Consider the following 22,807-nt stretch of genomic DNA (forward strand, 5'->3'; position numbering starts at 1 on the left):
CTGCCATCGGCCATGGACACCGGAAACAAATAGTGTTACCCGGAAATATTGAATGGATATCAAGCAGAAAAAGGCGCGCAGTACTTTCCAAAGCGATAGCTAGTCGCTCAGATTGATGGCAGAAGGTGGGGGATAAAATAACAATTTTTATTTTAGGAAACTGGATGTACGTTTTGTGAGAGCAAAACAAAATTCGTCGGACCAAACTCGAACGGGTGCCCATTCGTCAATGTCTGGCAATTGTGGGACTGAAATTACTTTTCTGCGCCTCACTCTGTGTACATCATAACATTGTTATCTACAGCAGCCGAGCCATAGGAAAAGTCGTGAAAAATAAACAAAACAAAAATATTCAACACAGTTAGAATTTGGTTTTTTGGATGTTCAAAGCAGAGTTGCAGTTTATGAGGTTATCAGATGAATCAGATCAACCTAAATTTAATAAAGATTTCATAAATAATTTCAAGTTCAATAAAAAAAAAAGTAAATTAAAAAAACACTGAGTGTAAGTGAACCCATATGAAACCCAAAATATCATTGATCACGCCTTGAATTGTTTAACTATTTGAATAAAAAATTACAAAAAGATTTTGAAAATAAAAAATAAAAAAACACAAATAAAAAAAGAAGAGATTATCGAGAAATCGAACAAATTTTGTAAAAACTAAAATTTTTATAACATAAAAATTTCAGGTAACTTTTAATCATTTTAATACATTTGAAGTTATTTCAATTCATTATAAGTCATTTTTCTCATATTTGCCATTTTTGTCATTTTTTGTCATTTTTGTCATTTTTGTCATTTTTGTCATTTTTGTCATTTTTGTCATTTTTGTCATTTTTGTCATTTTTGTCATTTTTGTCATTTTTGTCATTTTTGTCATTTTTGTCATTTTTGTCATTTTTGTCATTTTTGTCATTTTTGTCATTTTTGTCATTTTTGTCATTTTTGTCATTTTTGTCATTTTTGTCATTTTTGTCATTTTTGTCATTTTTGTCATTTTTGTCATTTTTGTCATTTTTGTCATTTTTGTCATTTTTGTCATTTTTGTCATTTTTGTCATTTTTGTCATTTTTGTCATTTTTGTCATTTTTGTCATTTTTGTCATTTTTGTCATTTTTGTCATTTTTGTCATTTTTGTCATTTTTGTCATTTTTGTCATTTTTGTCATTTTTGTCATTTTTGTCATTTTTGTCATTTTTGTCATTTTTGTCATTTTTGTCATTTTTGTCATTTTTGTCATTTTTGTCATTTTTGTCATTTTTGTCATTTTTGTCATTTTTGTCATTTTTGTCATTTTTGTCATTTTTGTCATTTTTGTCATTTTTGTCATTTTTGTCATTTTTGTCATTTTTGTCATTTTTGTCATTTTTGTCATTTTTGTCATTTTTGTCATTTTTGTCATTTTTGTCATTTTTGTCATTTTTGTCATTTTTGTCATTTTTGTCATTTTTGTCATTTTTGTCATTTTTGTCATTTTTGTCATTTTTGTCATTTTTGTCATTTTTGTCATTTTTGTCATTTTTGTCATTTTTGTCATTTTTGTCATTTTTGTCATTTTTGTCATTTTTGTCATTTTTGTCATTTTTGTCATTTTTGTCATTTTTGTCATTTTTGTCATTTTTGTCATTTTTGTCATTTTTGTAATTTTTGTAATTTTTGTAATTTTTGTCATTTTTGTAATTTTTGTCATTTTTGTCATTTTTGTCATTTTTGTCATTTTTGTCATTTTTGTCATTTTTGTCATTTTTGTCATTTTTGTCATTTTTGTCATTTTTGTCATTTTTGTCATTTTTGTCATTTTTGTCATTTTTGTCATTTTTGTCATTTTTGTCATTTTTGTCATTTTTGTCATTTTTGTCATTTTTGTCATTTTTGTCATTTTTGTCATTTTTGTCATTTTTGTCATTTTTGTCATTTTTGTCATTTTTGTCATTTTTGTCATTTTTGTCATTTTTGTCAATTTTGTCATTTTTGTCATTTTTGTCATTTTTGTCATTTTTGTCATTTTTGTCATTTTTGTCATTTTTGTCATTTTTGTCATTTTTGTCATTTTTGTCATTTTTGTCATTTTTGTCATTTTTGTCATTTTTGTCATTTTTGTCATTTTTGTCATTTTTGTCATTTTTGTCATTTTTGTCATTTTTGTCATTTTTGTGATTTTTGTCATTTTTGTCATTTTTGTCATTTTTGTCATTTTTGTCATTTTTGTCATTTTTGTCATTTTTGTCATTTTTGTCATTTTTGTCATTTTTGTCATTTTTGTCATTTTTGTCATTTTTGTCATTTTTGTCATTTTTGTCATTTTTGTCATTTTTGTCATTTTTGTCATTTTTGTCATTTTTGTCATTTTTGTGATTTTTGTCATTTTTGTCATTTTTGTCATTTTTGTCATTTTTGTCATTTTTGTCATTTTTGTCATTTTTGTCATTTTTGTCATTTTTGTCATTTTTGTCATTTTTGTCATTTTTGTCATTTTTGTCATTTTTGTCATTTTTGTCATTTTTGTCATTTTTGTCATTTTTGTCATTTTTGTCATTTTTGTCATTTTTGTCATTTTTGTCATTTTTGTCATTTTTGTCATTTTTGTCATTTTTGTCATTTTTGTCATTTTTGTCATTTTTGTCATTTTTGTCATTTTTGTCATTTTTGTCTTTTTGGTCGTTTTTATTTTTCATTTTTTGCCTGCTTTTGAAATATGACGAAGACCTTTTTTCAGAAAAAGCCCGAAGTTATGCTTAAATATGTAAATATTTTTTTGTTTTTTTGCTCTTAGTACAGATTTCTTACAAGATCTGATTCTTAAATTTTTAAAATTTAAAGCTGTTTTCAACTCTTAATAATTTTCTTGAATTTCGATGTCAACAATGGTTCATTATCTTCCTGATAGGCTGTAACTAATGAGCATTTACGCTGAAGCAGCATAGCATCGTACTGCTCTTCAGAATTTAAGAGCTGTTCTGGTAATCGATTCGATTTAAAAATAAAATCCTCCCCCGCATGCCTTCGTCGGTCTATAGTCAGTCGGCAGAATCGATCGGGGCTCTTCTTTCGTATGAATCGCGAACAATTTTGCTGTTTTGATTGTATTTTTACTCTAAGAAGGAGCAACCAAATCAAGTTGTCTACTTTCGGGCGGAGCATGTGCCATAGGGAGAAGTGAAGCGAGAAACCATCCAGTTTCGATTACTTTCATAATGTACAGCTTTTCGCAATTTTCCGAGCGGTGAAGTCAATCTAGGATTACGCTTCTCGAAAAGCATTGCTCGTTCCAAGAAAGCTGAGAAAAATGCAACCAGTTTTTCGATCACACGTTCGTGAAACCGCAACGCCGTGGATGCTGAATTGGAAACTGTGAAAGGATACTACGTAAATAATAAATCAGCCAAAGCGACAGCTACACGTGACTTGTGAATTTTTTTTCTGCACTCTTGACTTGAGACCGAAAATAGTTTTTTGCTTTTTCAATTAGTCTAGACGAACACAGAATTTCGTAATAGAACACCGTTAGCAAAGTTTTAATTGAAAATTTGATTCTGTCAGCTACTTTTGATTAAATAAAAACCCCCAGGGAGCAGCTTTTCTATAAATATTGCGGGCTTCAATTAAAGCGAAGAAATGGAACCGGCAAAAATCAAGACATGAGTGGTGTTTTACCACACCACTTAGTGGACAGCGAGGTCTGCCCCCTGAGGAATATGAGGATGTAAAAAAAGAAGGACATCTTCCAAGCTACATACATAGCTGGTCCGGCGAAGGAAGATTTATGGTTTCGGTGGCCAACCCTCTTCGGTGGCGAGCTGGTCAAACCCCCTGTTTTTTTTTTTTTTTTGGTGGATGGATGAAAGCACGCGGAAGCCAAACCAAAGCAGAGAAAAATCTGCTCGAAAAACATCTTCTGTGTCGATATTTGCTTTAATAGAGTGTACCGCTTTTTTTTTCTTCTGACCTTAGCTGGCGGAAAAGTATTACGACATGTCTGATTTTCGTTTTTAAACTCAAGATTAAGTAATAGGACAAACAAAAGAAGTTGAAAGTGGTTTCTGGTTCAAAGTGTTTCAATAAATTATTAATAATAAGGTACTAATCATCACCAATCAAGGTTTTCATTCAGGAAAATACCTTCAATTTTATTTTTTATCTTTGTTGCTGATAGTTTTTTTTTAACATTAGGTTTATTTAAAAATACCCCCTTTTCGAAATTTAACAATTATTGTTGTTTTTGTAACATAAGAACAAACAGCTAAATTTCTTAGAATTTTTTTTTAACTGGTTTGTAGAAAGATCCGCGTGGGTAGATAGTTAATTCTCTTATCACCCCTTTTATTTTTTTTATTTATTCCCATAACTTCGATAGTTAAGATCATGTTTATAAAATTAAAAAAATAATGAAATTGATGCGAACAAAATAGAAACTGTATGTAGCTCCGAATGTACGGCACACCTTCTGGAGGTGGGGTAAAAGTTCGAGTCGGGTAAAAGTTCTACTGATTCTATTGCCCAAAGACTTTCGAGAAAATATATCAAATGAACTTAATATTTATCTTGTCACTGTATGATAAAGAAGGGCATTCACACCGTTCAACTAATTAATTTACTTCATGTTGTGTCATCAAAGTTAGATTACTTGAAAATTCTAGTTTTGGAACCTGATAATTCGAGTTATTGACCCGTTTGCGATAAAAAGGTAATGGATTAAATGCATCATTCAAATAAAAATTCAATACAGATCAATCTCGATTATACATGCTTTAATCTTTGCAACAAAAAACTTTTGACATGTAATGTACTAATTTTAAATTAATGCTGAGTGATTTGAAGAGTTATTTAAAATAGCTTATAAAAATTGTCTATTCTGAAAACAGTTTTTTTTTGTATGTATAGTACAAAATGTATTACATTTTATTCTTATCGGCAAAACAACCGTTCTCAGAAGCATTTGACAAACCTGAGTAAATATAGACATGGAGAAAAAAAGAAGAACTAAACCGTACAAAAAACGAGAATAAAACAAACAACGGAACTAACATAAAACTCCAAAAAGACTAAATCTAAAAAAATGCATGTAGTGATTCTTATTTCAACATTTGATGAAATAAATTTAGTTGATTTTTCATAGATATCTTCACAAAAGGATTTTTTTTGTATACATATTCGATCTTAAAAAAGTAAAGCGGAATATCCTGAATAAGTTCAGATCAGAAATTTTACAGGTCAGCTGTTAGCCATAATAACTGTTAAATGAACTTCAAAACTTCCAGCTAAAATATTTTTTCTTATCACTTTCAATCAATCGGGATAAAATTTACAGAAAGACAATCAGGCTGAATAAAGTCCTTAAAATAGCTGTATTTTAAAATCGTCATTAATTCTGTTTTTGGAGTTTCAAATGCAATTTCGATTTATGCTAAAATGCATCAAAAAAGTCAACTTTATACTGATTTTTTTTTAATTTTTGAAATATCGTGGCCTAGACCATTTTTACGGTTGGTTTTTGGAGCACGTTGTCAAAATCTTTTGCATTTTTAGCCGGTGGGAAAATTTTTTGGGAAAGAGAATCTTTTTTTTAGATATATTTGTCGTTTTTTAATAAATATTTTTTAAATATATTGATGTCTTTTAAATTATAAAAACTCGTTCAACAATTTTAAAAGGACTAATGGTACTTCTATTACATTATTTCAATGTTTGTCGTATGTATGTAGATATCACAGTGGATCCGCAGAAAAATTTAATTAACAAAATAAATATTTTTTGAAAAAATATTTTTGTAATATCGTTAAAACTGTGACTGACATACAAAAGACTGCCAGATTGCCCGGTTTTATTCAGTTTACCCGGATATTTAATATAAAATTTACGAACAGTTCGTCTAGGCCCGGTTGCCTGGATTTTTTTCAATTTTTTTGGCAAATCAAACAAAAAAAAATAAATTGTATTTCAATTTGTTTATGCCTCCGAATCGATTTATTTAAAATAAGTTTTATAAAAAATGATTATGAAACGTTTTTTGAAAGCCTGAAATACGATCTTAAATGTTTCGATGAGTTTTGATGAAAAAAAATGTTTTCAATGTTTTTCTTGATTTATGTTGGCTAATTTCTGATTTTGACAAAATTTTCTCGGATATGCCCGGATTTTTGGTCACCAACTTTGAAATCAAATGCCGGGATTTTGCAGGTTTTATATAACACTGCCTGGATTTTCCGGCCCGGATACGTGCTGAAAAAATTCTGGCCATCTTAGACATACGTATTAAGAAGAATTTTGAATTAAAATTCGAATTTATCGTGTTTGCATGAATTTCTGAATAAGTGTTATGATTTTTAAAAGAAATTCGAAACGATGCTTATTACCACTGGTTATCAAGAACGTTTTTATTCTAACTTTCATCAGCTTGTAATCTAACAATCAATAATGTAACAACTTTTTACATTTTAATTTTTAAAATAGCTTAGCTAGCTTAGTTTGATTGACTTCTCACATCCACCTTTAATCATTGAATCCGAAATTCTTCATCAAAATTTTTCTTTCGTATAAATTAACCAATACAAATTTGAAAATTTACAGGTTTAAATGTTTTCAATTTGAAAAATATAATTATTAAAATAACTTCGTGATTGACCGAGGCCATCCGTTTTGTTCAGAGGTCAAATGAATTGACCCTGGTATGGGCGACACATTCACAATGCTCAAACCTGATGCTCTCTCTTTGAATCAGTTAATTTATGGATAAGATAAACCAGTAGAAAACGTGTTAAACGAATTTTGAAATCCATCGCAAACCAATCCCAAATGTTGCTACACTTTACTCTTTTAACTGAAGAACGCTTACGCTACAAACGCTTGGAAAATTGTATTGAATTGATTGAATTGGTTACTTCAGAATTGGTTGACTATTCGATATTAAAAAGATCAAGTTATTTTAACAATTTTTGTGAAAATAAAAAAAATATGGTTGCATTTTGTACGATAACGCTATTAATAATTTTCCTGATTTAGCTTAAATGCTTCAAAATCAACGGATAATGGAAGGAATAATTCATTTTTTTATTTTATCATGTATTTTGGAAATCTTACCATTTCTTACCTAAATGTAACAAAGCCAAAGGACTCAATTTTCTATTCATTGTTAACTTTCAATTTGAGTTAATATTATCTTCAAAAACGACAATAAACGTTCTTAAATCATTGATTCAAATAAAATTGCATTTATTTTGTTACATTACTCTTAAATTATGTTTTAATTGGGTTATAATTTTTTAAACTTGTTATATAATCAATATAAAAATGGTACAGGAAGCCTCACCAGGATTTATCTGATTTGAAAGTCGAATAACCACGCCTTGTTTCAGTCGATTTGAACATATAAACGCAATTCCGAAACGTCATTTAATGCCAATCGATACAGACCAAAAGAACGCGCTGTGCGTGCTTACCGTTTAAATTTTTGTCTCAAAAAATGGTGAGTTGAAGTTTTGAATAGTTCTCCTGGCTCAGGTACCACACCTTTTTCTGTGAACATATTTCAAAAGTAAAATTTACGCCAGTACAACAAAAAACATTGACGAACTTCAAGCTTCACTGCGATCTGAAAAACACTATAAAGCCCAAAATCCTGGCCAAAGGTTTGCAGTATGCCCGCGGAAGAGCTGAATTGTGCTCATTTAATCGACGTTGTATTCTAAATCTGGTTTTGAATAAATGACATAAAATATCATGACAGAAGCTTGTTTATTTTTAGAAAATTGACTGAAAGTTTGCAGAGCTATTTGACGTTGAAATCGGATACATCCTGATGGCACACTCTGTATGTTTTATGAAACTGATGACATTTTCCACCAATCAACTTAAACTCAACCCCACCTTTAGACGAGGTTTACTAAAATCGACAATAATCCAAACCCAATCATTATTTTATTAATTGATTTATTTATCGAAAATTTGTCAAAAAATTTCCCCTTTCTTTGAAGTTTTTCGTAAAACAAAAGTTGTAATTTATTATCTGCTCTAAATTTTACATCGCAAAAACAAATCTTGGCTTTCAGAGGTTAAAGTGGGTATCACAGCACATTTCATAGTGTTCCATTTGTTATGATCCTTCCACAAAGCTTCTTTCTCTAATACTTCTTCTTCTTCTACTTTTTCTTTTTTTTTCTTTTTTTCTTTCTTTTTTGCCAATGTAAACATCTTGGAAAATGACTGGTGTTGTTCATTTTTATTTTCAACGTAATCTCTGTTACTTGTAGACATGCATTGTAGAGATTACTACGGCCAGGCCAACTATGCGGTAAATACCGCAGGAGATACCGGAGCATTGGAAAGAATGAAGCGTGGAGTTCCCTTGAAACGCTTCATATAGGTTTTTTTTAAATAATGCAATGCAATGCAATTGATAGCAATGCAATACAATTTTTAAAAATAATGCAGTGCATATTAAAAATCTGTAACAAGGTTGGATCTCACCAAAAAATTTTCATTTTTGACTGATCTAGATCCGTGCGTTTTAGTTTGCAGCAACAGACAAGGAACTTTGGCACCGGAACTTCTGAAGTCTCTTCTCACACCTTACCAGTGTATAAACTATTCACGTGATTTTCCATAAACTACAGCGCACCTCACAATAGTATTTTCTTTCTTATTTCTTTCTACTGGGAAAACTGTTTTAACGGCTCGTAATGATTCTTCCACAAAACTTACGTTACGTTGTATAATAAAGCAGATGAAGCTTTCCAAATTCTTGAAGTCCAATATCAATCCAACGTATTTATTATTTTGGATATGTCTGACTTTTGTGACGAGTTATTAAATAAATTTAAATGTTGAATAGTTCCCATGGATTTTCAAACCAATGAAGCGACTTTTTATTGCTACCAAATTTCAGTGGAAGTAATCTGAAAAAAAAGGGATTTAATAAGCAGCTTACAAATATTTTTATCTTTCTCTATTTAGTAAGCATAATTCTCATTTTATAAAAATAAATGAAAACGTTCACGCGCCAAATGCGGCTGGCGGGCTACGGTTTGGCCACCCATATGGTATGGAAATTCTTTAGCCCAGATCGATTAAAAATTAGAAGAAGTGAAGCGTTTGTAAGCTAGACGTATCAAATTAAGAAATGAGGGTTCGTTAAAAATAGTTTGACCTATATAAGCTGAGATTTTGGAATGCATTCCTATAAAAAATTTTGAAGCAACATTAATCATTTACTAAATTCTACAAGCCTTTCAATAAAAAATATATTTGACGCTCTTATCCTTGTTTGTTTCGTTACTCTTTTTTGCAGTCATTTTTTCTTCAATTTGTTTGTGGTAATTCAGTGATTGTGTCTGTTCTTCGCAGTTTTTTCTTCTATATTTTTTTTGCCTGTTTTACTTTAATACAACTGGCCGGCCTCCCACCAGACCGAACTGAGCGCCATTAGAAAATATAAAAACAACAGAAACTAAATCTCGAGCTATTCATATCCTAGATCGCAAAACCGAATACAAATGATTAAAATGAATTCCTTGAATTATAAATTATTGATTCTAGCTCATCATCATCAAAGATGTTGTTTCTAAATGAAAATATTTGCAAATGAAGTTCAAGTGGCTCGAAAAAAGGCTGATGGCGTTCTGTTCGGTCTGGTCGAATCCCGACAGTTACTGTGCTTTCTGGTAATTTGTTGTCAAATTTTATGCTGAAGTACTGCTCTTGTTTTAATGCAAGTTTTGAGCAATTCATACTTCCATACCACCTTTGTCTGTATGACGTTATAAATAAATATAAAACTTAAAACATTTCAAATTATTAAACCAGACTAAATAAAAGCAATCGAGAGAAATAGTTTAAAAAATATGAACAAAAAGTTACTCTCTGGAGTCACATTTAAAGGAAAAATCATATCCCATTTTTATGATTTACATGTATGTATTTTGTATTTCAAGTGCTTAAGTTTCTATAGCCACTTTAGAAAAAAAAATTTCAAAGATTCATGGTTTTACAAATCTATTTATTTTGATAGGATTTTTTTTAAAGGAAAGCTTAAAACTTGAAGTGCTTATTCTACTCTCTGATATCTTTTGGAAGGTTTTTAGTCAAGTTTCAGGATATTGAATATTTTTGAGAACTGGCCGCTGATTTCGGCAAATTGAACTGTCGCGATCCTTCTTACCTTTTTGAAAATCTAGATGAACTTGCCTTGTGGAGATTCTCAGATGGGAAAATTAATTTTGGTCTGTCGACCCTTTTAAGGCGGCATATAAGTGACACGCTTGCATCGGATCGGACAGTTTATGGCTACTCTAATATAAACTTTTTTTGCGGAAATTTGCTGTTGGAAATTTAAAGAGACGCGCTCATATCCGAAAGCTTTCAGCTCGTTCTTAAATTAGATAATTTTATTTTTAGGAATGCTATATGTTTCGAAAAATCTTGAAAAACCCCATCAAAAGTACATCAAATAAAAAATAATAATCAATAAATTCAATTTGCATTTTTATAACTGTACCGTAACATCAGTAGCGTTTAAAAATAATTGTACCAAAACTTATTTTATTTCAGGTACAAATCAATATTATGCAGAAGTAATTTTTCCCCCTAAAATTTTTGTCTCTTCGATGTTTTGTGGAAAGAATGTTTTTGGAAATAAAAACACTTTACAGAACTCGATGGAATTTTTAAACTTAATACGACACATGTGTTTAATATAATAAATTACAATTAGTTTGAGATTCGAATTTTCTTTTAAATTATCGTTTCTAAATTTTGAATCAGTTGAGCTAACTAGTATTGCTTTGAATTCAACTTTTATTATAAGTTAACTTTAGCACTAGTTTTATGAGGAAATTTAAATCGAGAAAATTAAAAAAATATAATTGGATTCCTGGAATTTAAGGATTACAAATACCGAATCATTATAAAATTTAAACCAAAAGTACCTAAAATAGACAAGTCCCAGCAAAACCTAATATGCTGCTTGACGTCTTCGCTGCTGGTTTGCTACAGACAGGGCCTTTTAGCTGGCTCGTAAATCAAGTCTGAAGAAATTGATCGTCTATCGGTTAGTATGAATGTGCTGTACATTTTTTCTCGCTCCTGTTTAACCATGGACGATTGCCTCATCAGCTTCCGTATACTCTGAGCAACTGGAGTACCAAGGAGTATTACATTCGATGTAGGATGTCACATTAAAGGTAAATTTATTTACCCTTCGAGGAGTTCATCGCGCACAGCATAGTGATTAATGAACTCTGGTAAGAGACCTTTTGGCCTTTGGTTTGTCTGTTCAGATGAGATTAAATCGATTAACTCCTACGAATCAACAACTGATCCGAAATTCTTTGGGATGATCCCTCAATTGAATAAATTGTTATCAATCAGTCTGCAACAACGTTCCTTCTTGTGTTAATTGCTTTTTAATGATATTCCTTCTCTTTTCCATTTCAGGAACGATTACGTCCCAGGGAGCTAACGGAAGAGGTAATTTTACATGAAGAGCAACACTCATCTGCAAATGTTCGATTCATTCTATTCAAATTTTGTGAAATATAACTGTTCATGTCGAGAATATTCGTATCCATAAATATAGGATTGCCGATACTTTCAACTCTTTCAAAACAGATCCTAATCCTCCTGAACTCATAATCCTTCCTTAGCTTCCCATCAACTTCAATAGATTTCTTTCACCATCTCTGATCGAATGATGGCTTTACGAGCTGTTCAAAAGAATGAAAGGGAAAAAGCCACTATCAAATGCAACAGCTCTTTCTCGTACTCATCAAAAGTGCATCAACGAACAGCATCTTTCCGGAACGACTGGAAAGGAGCCGAGCAAGAGAGAAATCGTATTAACACTTCATTCGAAACCATAAAAAGTGTCCAAGGGAGGTTTTTTTCCCACTTGAAACCCCTTTGGGTTTCTTACCACTTCTTCTCGATTCATTTCATCTTGGATTTTTACAACATGCACTGAGAATCGGAAGAAAGGAAGCATCCTTCCGATCGGCTCACAGTGGGATGAAAATAATTTTCGTTTTACGAATAATTTAGCTTTTTTTTTTATTTCCGAAATAATCATTTAAATTTCCAGTTCATTGAAATATGAGGATCATTTTTAACTTAACAAAATGATATAATTTTTTTAAATTTATAACTTTCAATTTTATTAGTTTTAAAATTATCTACATTTAAAGTTGTGTCACTGAATAATTTCAACATTCAGCTTTTTTTAAAATTTTCTTATTTTTCTTCCTTCATTTTTACCATTTTTCGCCAACCTCAGTTAAAAGTTATGAAGTTAGCATCTTAACAAGTTCAACCTTTCAAATTTTTCATTTTTCGACTATTCACATTTCGACAGCTTTTCAACATGTAAGCTATTCAAAATGTTCCGTTTTTCCTAATTTTAAATTTTTAATTTTTCCTCTAACCAAGTTTCCAACTCTAAAAAATTTCAACAGCATTATTCAAACTTTTCATTTTTTTACCTTTCTAGTCTATCAAATTATGCATTTTCCAGTTTTTCAACTATCAAACACATGAACAGTTTTTTTTTCTACATTTTAACTTTCAAAACTTCTACAAAAAAAATATATTTTCTAAGCTTTTACACTTAACCATTCCTGAGATTCACAACTTTTCAACTTTTCTACATATCAGCTTTCAAATTGCCTATTTTTCATAATTTTCCTGCGAAACATAATTCTATCTTTCCTTCATTTGAACTTTCCAACTTTCCTTTTTTTTTAATATTCCAACGTTTCAACTACCATCTTTTTAATTTTCAGAAACACAACGCTCAAACTGTTCAAATAATCCATTTTATAACTTTCCAGATTTTCTGATATCCAGTAAAGAGTTTTTAATATCATTTCATTTTAATAACTAGGAATTTTTTTCAGCTTTTAAACATCAATAAAAAAAAGTTTCCAAAATTTCAACTTGTCTACTTTCTAAACAAGCAACATTTAAGCTTTCCATATTTTTCAGCCTATGTTATCCAATTTTTTCACATTCCATCGATTCATTTTGAAAATGAAAGTTGTGATGTTGAAAGATGTAAAAAATTAAAATTGTAGAACAGATCAAAAACTGGAATGCAGGAAAATAATTATTTGGAATTTATCATCTCTTAAAAGTTTGTCAATATGACTTTGGAAAACTGGAAAAATGAAACGAAGAAAAATTGTTAAGTTAGAATGTTCATCAGATGAAAATGTTTCAAAATATCGCAATATTTCGAATTTTTACAATATGAAGTTTCACAAAACTGCAGTTAAATAATGTGTAAAATTGCAAAATGAGAAAGTTGCAAAACTGTAAAATTGCAAAACTGTAAAACTGTAAAACTGTAAAACTGTAAAACTGCAAAACTGTAAAACTGTAAAACTGTAAAACTGTAAAACTGTAAAACTGTAAAACTGTAAAACTGTAAAACTGTAAAACTGTAAAACTGTAAAACTGTAAAACTGTAAAACTGTAAAACTGTAAAACTGTAAAACTGTAAAACTGTAAAACTGTAAAACTGTAAAACTGTAAAACTGTAAAACTGTAAAACTGTAAAACTGTAAAACTGTAAAACTGTAAAACTGTAAAACTGTAAAACTGTAAAACTGTAAAACTGTAAAACTGTAAAACTGTAAAACTGTAAAACTGTAAAACTGTAAAACTGTAAAACTGTAAAACTGTAAAACTGTAAAACTGTAAAACTGTAAAACTGTAAAACTGTAAAACTGTAAAACTGTAAAACTGTAAAACTGTAAAACTGTAAAACTGTAAAACTGTAAAACTGTAAAACTGTAAAACTGTAAAACTGTAAAACTGTCAAACTGTAAAACTGTAAAACTGTAAAACTGTAAAACTGTAAAACTGTAAAACTGTAAAACTGTAAAACTGTAAAACTGTAAAACTGTAAAACTGTAAAACTGTAAAACTGTAAAACTGTAAAACTGTAAAACTGTAAAACTGTAAAATTTTAAAACTGTAAAACTGTAAAACTGTAAAACTGTAAAACTGTAAAACTGTAAAATTTTAAAACTGTAAAACTGTAAAACTGTAAAACTGTAAAACTGTAAAACTGTAAAACTGTAAAACTGTAAAACTGTAAAACTGTAAAACTGTAAAACTGTAAAACTGTAAAACTGTAAAACTGTAAAACTGTAAAACTGTAAAACTGTAAAACTGTAAAACTGTAAAACTGTAAAACTGTAAAACTGTAAAACTGTAAAACTGTAAAACTGTAAAACTGTAAAACTGTAAAACTGTAAAACTGTAAAACTGTAAAACTGTAAAACTATAAAACTGTAAAACTGTAAAACTGTAAAACTGTAAAACTGTAAAACTGTTAAACTGTAAAACTGTTAAAAAGTCAAAAATTACAAAAAAAAATTAATGCTTTTTTATCTTCTATTAAAATATACTTAAAAACTTTACTTTCATTAACTCTTTGATCGATTTTAGCACACTGTGCGATCGGATACAAATCAAAGTGAAACTTCAATCCAATTTATTTTTCCCTCCCAGCAATGATGAGTCCCGTAATGGGATCTATTCCCGTCAAATTACTACAAGCTCAATGTAACTACAGATAGAAAAGACAGACATTTACTCCTTGTAATGTAACTGCTACCAAGAAGTAAGTAAGTAAGTAACAGAGCTTGGAACTGACTTCTTCCATTTTCCGATATTCAAGTTAGGGAAGAATAACGGAGGAAAAAGGCACCACAATCCTGAAACCGAAAGGCAATTGCTTCCGGAGTGTCTTAATCAGACCGATTGGAACAAAGAATGAATTTTCCAATATCCTCTGCACAGTTCTGCCGAGAGTTTGCCGGCAAAGGTTCGTGGAATGGAGGAGAAAATTTGGTTGATTACTGATTTTTGATAGTGGAGAAATCGAGTCAGTTGCATAAAATATGCTGGCATTCGGAAAATAAGGAACGAAGTTGATTTCGATTAGAGCTCATGACGTTGATAGAGGAACACTTCAATGAAGCTTTTAAACTGAGGACTGAACTTCAAGTTAAAATCATCAATTTAAATTTAAAAACTATTTCACTATTAATTTTTTGAAGAAAAAACCCCAGAACTAAGGAAAAAATTTAAAACCAACTTCACTCTCAGTGTCCATTGTTTTGGTATAAAATATCCTCAAAGTCAAAATAAAGTAAAGTTCAACTTTTTTTTCGTTTTTGGATTCTTAAAGTAAGCACTTTCCTCTTTCATCGACTGTCGCCTTTCAGTCTCCCGACGATGGTTTCGACGACCTTCCATCGACAGAGGTGGTCCGTCCTGAGGAGCGGATCCAAGTTATCCAAAGATAGGGGACATCAAATTTCCCAGCTGATACTTCCCGGTGGCACTTTACGTCGGAACATTCCGCCGGTTTCATCGACAGCGTACAGGGAGTCATAAAAATGGAAGACTTTCTTTCGTTCTTTCTTCCCAACTTGTGCAGTTTCAGCAGTTTTGTTTGCCGCTTTGATGGGAGTTTGCGATGAACTGCCTTTTTTTGCTTCAGCTTACTTTTGGCGGTCAAAATAACCGGAAGACTGATGTCGCTTTTTAGCAACCTAGCTTCAATTTTATGCCCCATTGAATGAGGTTGGCTAATTTATTTTGAATGTTGATAAGATTTTATGGAAAAATATATTTATGAGTGGCCTGAATTCTGATTTTTTTTTCTTTAAACGTAAATTAAGCAACGATCAGATTCAAAAAGATGTTAGATAGTGCTTATTTAAATTGTAAGACTTTAATGTTTCAATAGAAATTTATTTGACCTACTATTCTCAGCTTGATAGCGAACTCAAGTAAAAAGAAGTGTTTGAAAATAAAAGCTTAAGAAAATCTAGTCTTTCTAAGGATTTTGGAAGCTCATTTAAAAAAATCCTAATGAGGCTCCTAACTCTTACAGCAAAAAAGGATTGAAATATACCCCCTTATTCTGCGCCTCGCGTGAGGTGACGATAGTCGAGTCGAGTCGGACTCACGTGAGTCTTGTCACCTTATTCCTGAAGCCGATGTGACAGAGGTTCATGCCCAGCTGACTACTAGATTAGGATAAGATCTCAAAAAGTTCATTCTTAAAGACGTTTCTCACTTAAAGCGACTACTGGAATCGGGAGACTAGGGTGATTCGACTATCGTCACCTCACACGCGGCGCAGAATAAGGGGGATAGTTTGGGTTTTCCATGAATGCTTCAGAGAAGCGCATTTTCGAGTTTTTATTTTTGTGCCCCGAGCCTCAGTGCTTTTAAAAATTCTTCTTCTCCATAGATTGTGAAGTGTCAATTTATTTTACAATTTCTTTCAATAATTGTTATTGCATCGAGCATAGTACTTTGTTAAAAAAGCTATCAAATACAGTTGTGTTCAAAAAAGAATGAAATCACGTGAAGTAGCGCACTCGCTTCCAAATTTGGTAAGCAATCATTTCTGTCTAAGATGATATTTGTGAAATTTTTCAAATATCTAGTTCAACTAGACTCCACAAAATTTGCAGTATTTTTGACAATTTTGATTGAAAATACTCGTAATTTGGCCAAAAGATGTTAAATTTTTTGATCTTTTGCCTGATTGAGTTTCATCAAAATCAATTGACGGCACCTCATGTGTTTTAGTCGATTATTTCAAATCAGATGTACATCATATATTCTTTAAGTAGAGGTCGCTTTGATTTTAAAAATGTCATTATTAGCTGAAAAGACATCAGATGATTTGTCGCTTCTAGGATTACCAGAGATATTGGGTTCCAGTGAAATCTGGGAAAAAACATGTCAAATCAGTAGCCAAGCTATTTGAAATTGCTTATTTGATATCGAATCAGAAGTATGTCGAGTTTCAGCTAGATAAGGGTTACCAGATCCCACAACACCAAAAAGAGTATATTGATATCATTTACCCAAAAAGTCAGGAGAACCGATATAACTCCGGTTTTTTGAGCTCCCAGACATCAAGTTGATACAAGATAACAATCGATTTAATTACCAAGCTTTGCGCCCGGAAGGTATGCAAAACAGAAGGAAAAGGATGTACATATTTCGTATTATCTAAGGAGGCCCGAATATCTTGAATAAGCGGGGTTCTACTGTAATAAGAAAACAAGTTATTTCAATTCAATCAAATTCTGGCATTTTTTTGAGGTTATGCAAAAGTTGGTTATTAGAAAAGATAGCAGTATTTAGATGTTGCTGATGCTGAGAAACCACAAAAAACGTAATAAAACAATCCATTTCCATTTATACTGACGCGTACATTCCCTTTACAATCATTATTTGAAATTTGTGCGTATTCATATTACCAAAATTGTGTACATATTGATTACGGTTTGCATACTGAAAGGCGCTTTTGTTACGATTTAATATGCATGTTAATGGAAACCAACGTCAGTCCATTTTCCCGTGATCGATTTGACTTCCCTTAGCGCGATATCCTGCTCGTTTCTTCAGTTAACTCCATGTGTTTTCCATAATTGATGTCGTATTAACCCATTTTAGCGCGTCCGTTTTAGGCGTGTTCATCAATAGCATATCTCCATCTCGTCCTAAATTGGCAAGTTGATCCGCTTTCTCGTTGTCAATGATGCCGATATGACTTGGACTCCATACTAGCGTAACATTCTGCAAATATTTGTGTTTCTGAATGCTTTGAAAGCTGAAGTTTGCCAAATTTTCAAATGTTTTTTACAGCTTCGAGCTATCACAATTTGTGGGACTTATCTGGTTTATTTCTTACCAGCATGGTAGGTTTTTTAACAATTTAGTTTAAATGTGAATGTTTCAATAAAAAAAAAACTAATAGAACTGTAGAGCTAAAGTTTTCAAAAAATAAAAAAAAAATAATTACAAAAATATTAGACTAAAATATCGAAAGAACCAAACAATTGAAAATAGTGGTCAAATATGGATCATTTTAATTAAAATTTTTAGAAACATCGCTGGTGAACTGTTGGCGGAAGTGCGGAAGTCGGAAGTCTGGACTTCCGAAGAAAAATTTAGTGCTGGCGCGATGATAACATGGTGGAATCGCTGAAAAATGGTTGAAGGATAAAAATCCATCTGGTCTCTTTTTTTTAAACCTTCGAGAACTGTTTTTTTTCAATTTCTCAAGCATGATAAAATTTCCGCGATGAAAACCCAGGGGAAGTTCTAGAAGGTTTCAAAGAACGAGTCCAGTTTCAGACTCTCAATTTCATCTTTTAACCATTCCCATTGATTCCACCATGTTACATATACTAGTTGTCTTGCGTTTTCGAGTTGTTGACAAAATATGATTTTTTCACGAGAACTGTAAATGAATATTTCATATTTCAAATACTTTTGAAATTTACCTCATCCAATTATCATGACTGCTCGCATAATATTGTCCATTTAAATGAAATTGTTAGAAACTTCACTGGTGAACTGGTACCAAAACACAGACTTCAGACATTCTATTAAGTACTGCGCTTTTCTTTGTCGGAAGTCGAAAGTCCGGACTACCGAAGTAAATTTTAGTATTTTTTTCAGATTTCTTAAATTAAACTATAGTAGACGAGTTTTGCTTTGAAGTATACGCGATGGAAGCACTGCCGAGTTTAGGTGATGGTTTTGCATTAGTGCAAGTGGGATGCAGCTAAAATTTCACCCAAATTTTGACTGATCATACGTGTTTATCTTGAGGATAGGAAGAATAATGACTTTTCGATTCCATCGCTTTGCAAATGCAACAAATGTCAAAGGAAGTAGCTTTCATGATTATTTTAGGGGGCCTAATGGCGAACGTGTTTGACTGATAAGCGTGACATCCAGGAATCGAAACCCACACCCTTAATCTAGTTTATGGACATTTTGTAATTCCTCGGACGTAAAATGAACACAAATACAACGAAATTTAAAAATGTTACGGATAAAGTGTTCATTACCCGGTCATTTTTCCGTTCCCGGGAATCGGGAAATCTGACGACCAATTTCCCAAGAATTCTCGAGATCCCAGAAAACATTGTAAAACATGCAAAATATAAGTACATACTTTGATTGAAATACAGCTGATTGAAGTTTTGCTGCATGCCATCTCAAATGTTTCTATATTTAATTTTTCAATATGAGTTGTTTTACTCCTTCACATATAACCAAGTATATTTAAAAAAAAGCATTCAAAAAATAAATCTATAAATTTAACTATGCACATGCAGAAACTGTCATGCAGTTCATTGATCATAAATCTGATCAAGTAATTGTTGAACAAATAAGAATAATAACAAGTTGAGAAAAAATTGTCGTTAGACATTCTGACAAAAAATTTGAAAGTTCGGTTAAATAGATGTTGTTCACGGATATTGTGCACTAGCCGAAGATACGAATACAAAAATAAAGAATATTAGTTTATTTGGATGCTTATCATATTAAAGTGTTATGTTATATTAAACTATTATAATTCATTTTAACATTACCTCGTACATTACACATATACTCGTAATCCCTTGTTAGTTTAATAAGCGTTTTGCAAAGACTCCACTCTTTGCTCTCTAAACCATATCCAATATATAGAGAATAAATCAAAAGCTTGAATTATCTATGGGAAAATCAACTTTTTAGGTTCAACAATCTCATGTTTATTTAACACTTCTTTCAAACGAAAAAAAATCAATCATTCTTGACTAAGATCTTAGATATGTTTTATAAGCCATGAAAATTATTTCTTTTTACGTACTGCGCGCTTTAGCATAATATGTTCGTTGGATGGAAAAATAATGAAGATAAAAATTCAAATATTTGAAGTTGAGTCGAGATTTTGTTAAACTATTTTCCCGACTCTTGTCCAACCACTACTTTTCAGAAGCATTACTCTTACGCGAAAATCTGACTGACAGCAATCAAGCATATTGTTTGGTCATGTGAGGTCCATTTTATTGACAGATCTAAGTAAAAGGACTCTCTAAGGGTCCGAAGAAAACAACCTTACACTCCAGTAAGAAATGTATTGACTGTTATTGATTTGGACTATATGATTGAAATTTTCCTTTTTTAAAAACTATTGATCTTTGTTTATCCAATTTCTGAATATTTTATCTTTCTTATTAAATCTTTTTCTATCCTTATTTTTCCAAATGCACTAAAATTAAGCAATGAAGTGATTTTGGCTTTTTAAAACTGAACGATACGAGCCGTTTCAAATAAATATCTAAATATCTAAATCTCTTACTACAACACTGCAAAGTGTTCCCTAAAGGGATCGACACATTGTGAAAAAGCTTTTTAATTAATGACTACGTTATCAAAACCTATCAATTTTAAGATTTGTGGGAAACTCGCAAATATTTGAAAAAATTTGAAAATCAGGCCGAACAAAAACAAGTATGCGTCGGGAATTCCCAGAAGTGAAATCTGGATTGTCGGGAAACGGAAATTCTTAAATTTTTGGGATTTTAGGAAATTCCGGGAATGAACACTCTTGTTACGGAAACTGTAAACTCTACGGAACATAAAGGAATACAAAATATCCCTACGTAGTTTAAAAAATTGTAAACTCTACGGAATATAGGCGGAAACATTGGTCATCTAGTCTCTGTAACTGGACTAAATTATGAGCTCGTCGATAAGACAGTTTCAAGTTTTGCTGAAAACAGCATCGGAGAGTAGGAATAGAAGAAAAAGAATTGTCCATTCCCGGGAATTGATAAATTTCGGGAATTTTAAAATCCCGGAAAATGGTTGAAAATCACGGGAACTCTCGAACAAAAAACCTACTGATGAGGTAGATAAGTAGACACATATGCTGTACATAATCTTCTAAATCTAATGCAACTCCTTTAATTCATAAATTTGTCTCTTCCACGATAGACCCATAGCGACTTTTAAACCGTATATTGCACATCCAGGTACACCAGCAAACAAAAAATTCAAACATATTGGCTCAGTCTCATTTCAAGATATCAACACGACTTAAATTGGAAAATTTGGTCAGATTCAGCAAGGAAACGATTATTCTACCTTGATATATGGAAAAGATTTTGAATTTTTTGCTCGTAAAATGGTTTATACGTCAATCTAAAACAAACGATTTTGTTCGTCAGAAAAATTAGTATTAAAAATGAAAAACGACGAATGATTCCAAATTTAAAAAAAAAAAACACAATGAGATATTAAAAACATCCGTTTTTCAATATTCATCGTTTAGTATTTCCGATTCGATCAAAATTATCGGTAAAAATAACATTTGTAAGAACCGGGAAGTTACCCAAAGTCTATTCATCCAACTTTTATCGTTTATGGAATATATTTCTCATTTTTTGCAGCAACAAGCAGTCAGTTATGTAGATTGATTTACTCATGCACTTTGTTTTTTTGGATTCTTATTTTTCTAACTACATTGATAAACTTACTGCACTTTTTTTCGAATCAAGAGCATGAATCATAAGTTGAAATTCGTTCGGTTGAAATACCTTTTTCTTTTTAAGAAGTTTATGTCAAAAGAAGAAAACAAAATCAAAATCAATGGTTTTAACTTTTGAGTGGTGTAAAAATACCAGCAACAAACATATGTTTGGTTTCATTTGTTTGGTAGAGGGTTGAAATTTCCTTTTTTCAATTTTCCCGGGAACCCGGAAATTCCCAGGAAAAGGATGCCCAGAATTCCAGATTTCAGGAATACAAAATGCCAGCCGGGAAATGGACACTCTAATTTGAGTGAAGTCGTGTTTTATGGTTTTTCTCAAATTGTATCATTCTTTTTTTGTTTAAAGAACGAACACACACATACAGGATCTCAGTGAAACTTAATGTTTCTTTGATCTTATTTACTTAACTCTAATGCGTACATCATTCAAGGATATGATGGCTAGCATCTTACAAATGCTAAAACCACCAGCACACAGAAAGAGTACTATGTATGCCGTGACCGGAATCCGATCTTATGACCTATGGCTTAGAAGACCTGAACGTTATCCTCTAGGCCTCGGTTGCAGCTAATTGCAAAACTTTTTGAAACATATAACGATATTTCAACAATTAAAATTATCTAAAAAAAAGTGGGCTGTACGGCTCGGTCTTCCTTTTTCAGTAGTTTTGTGTCTAATAAATCTTAAAGATGAATTAGGCAAAAAATCCGTATGGTTTTATAATGTGCTGCTATTAAGCCTATACTTTTTTGATACTACCGGTAGCAGAAAACCATTTGTAGTTGATTTCTTCAAATAAGCTTTCAGTTAAGGCTGTTGCTTGCTAGTTTTTTTTAATTCGTAGATCGAGTAGAAGGGAGAAAGTAAAAAAATGTGATACTTCAAAAGAGAATGCAGCCTGTGGTTGACGACTGCCATTCTAATAAGCTCGGAAAACTGCTTCACCGTGAATGAGACTGAAGAAGAGGAGACAATCCACTCCCGACAGACGCCATTCCGGTTCGGATCACTTTTATTTGAATATAAATTCGCCAAAGTTTATCTTTCTTCCACTCTTAGCTGACAGCCAAACGGTCCTCCTAAGTAGAGAAGTGGAGACGTATTGTAGTAGTTTCCCACAATTCAAACATTCTTTCCCGCGCATACAAAACCGAACGAAAAGGGATCTTCATTCTACACCAGCAGCGATAGAAATCGTTTTTCTTTCGCTTGAAAAGGATACCAACTGTGCTAGGGCATGACTGACTATGTGTCAAAGGGCCTCCAACGAGGGCGAGGATGCGGAAAAAACCAACCCTGGAAAGCATTTTTATGACACCCGGTTTTTATATTTATTTGTCAAAAATTCCGCCCGATGGATGGTCGCACACAAATTTCGCATCTTTTCGGAAGGTCGTTGTCGTCGTCGCCTGTCAGCAAATGACAACATCTGTGGGGACATTTT

General features: G+C 31.6%; 1 protein-coding gene across 1 annotated transcript in view; it reads left to right on the forward strand.

The window, feature by feature from the left end:
• Positions 1 to 11,437: 11,437 nt before the first annotated feature.
• The window catches only part of LOC129743438 (uncharacterized), a 157,616-nt gene continuing 146,246 nt past the window's right edge, over positions 11,438 to 22,807 (forward strand). The window contains exon 1 of the mRNA XM_055735472.1: positions 11,438 to 11,464. The gene's annotated coding sequence lies outside the window, so the exon portion shown is untranslated. The remainder of the gene's footprint in view (positions 11,465 to 22,807) is intronic.

The sequence above is a fragment of the Uranotaenia lowii genome, chromosome 2 (assembly GCF_029784155.1).
Source record: "Uranotaenia lowii strain MFRU-FL chromosome 2, ASM2978415v1, whole genome shotgun sequence".
NCBI lineage: Eukaryota > Metazoa > Arthropoda > Insecta > Diptera > Culicidae > Uranotaenia > Uranotaenia lowii.